Here is a 1,193-nt window from a genome sequence, read left to right on the forward strand (position 1 = left end):
ATTGTGTTTAATAAATTAGTAGTATTTTATTTTAGGTGTTCATTTTTAACTTATATTGGGACAAATAAACAGTCCATTGTACGCATTGTAGCGAGATTCTTATAATAAAGTGAATACTCACTTGCAATTATTAGTTGAGAATCGTTAAATAGTTTGACGGATTTGAGTAAATTATTATCTAACAATTTTTAACTGATAATTTCACCAAATTTTTATCTTATAATAATAATTAAAAAAAACAACAACTTGAGTAATAATTTTGAGTTTTGACCCCTCATTCATTAATCCCCGGATCCTCTGTTATTGTGAGACAAGACAAGGGAGTTGTAACTTTAAATTCGACTATTTTTTTTTTTAAATTCGATTACTTTAGACAGACAAAACCTATCTGCCAACTCCACGAGCGGGTCATACACCTAAAAAAAAAAGAATAAGGACGAAAAATTTCCTTATAATGGTGTTTAGGGAGAGTAGTTGAGAGACTATTATGTGTTACAAAGGATCAATATCTAAAAAATACTCCAATGTCAAGAAGTCAATCTATGCAAAAGAATCTTATGAAATTCATTACACCATAATAACTAATAAGGAGTTTTTGTAGTGATAACTCTTTTAAGATTTTGCAATTAGTCGTTACAAAGTACAAACTATACATATAAATGCTATATATATAATAAAATCAGCCACTAAAGTCAGTCAACAGTATAAAATATATGTTGAAATACAAATACACATTGTGATATGTGTTTCAAATGTTCGTGATATGAAGAGTTCGAGTGTTATTTAGAAGATTTTATTAATTTATATTTTTAGAATATTTTAATTTAATTTGATGTATTTTGATTGTGTTTATTTAATTATTAGATTGAGCCTTATGTTTATGGGCTTTAGGATTTTTTTTATTTTAATCTAATAAGAGGTTATAAATACCTCCTTAACTATTATAGTCGTAGTATAGAATAATTTAGAGGTCTTAAAATTCTTTTTTGGTTTCGTGATTAAACCATGGTGTGGACAATTGAGGTTGAGGAGTCCCTCTTTTGTTGCATCGGAGAATTAGTTGGAAGGTTGAGGAGTCCCTTCGAATCAATTTCCAAACTATAGCGTTGACAAGTTAGACTGAGGAGTTCCTTTCTTGTTGCGTCAAGAAATTGGATAGAAAGTAGAGTGATTCTCTGATCTTTGTATTCAAT

The sequence above is a fragment of the Arachis ipaensis genome, chromosome B4, assembly GCF_059453495.1.
Source record: "Arachis ipaensis isolate K30076 ecotype BB chromosome B4, ASM5945349v1, whole genome shotgun sequence".
In the NCBI taxonomy this organism is placed as follows: Eukaryota; Viridiplantae; Streptophyta; class Magnoliopsida; order Fabales; family Fabaceae; genus Arachis; species Arachis ipaensis.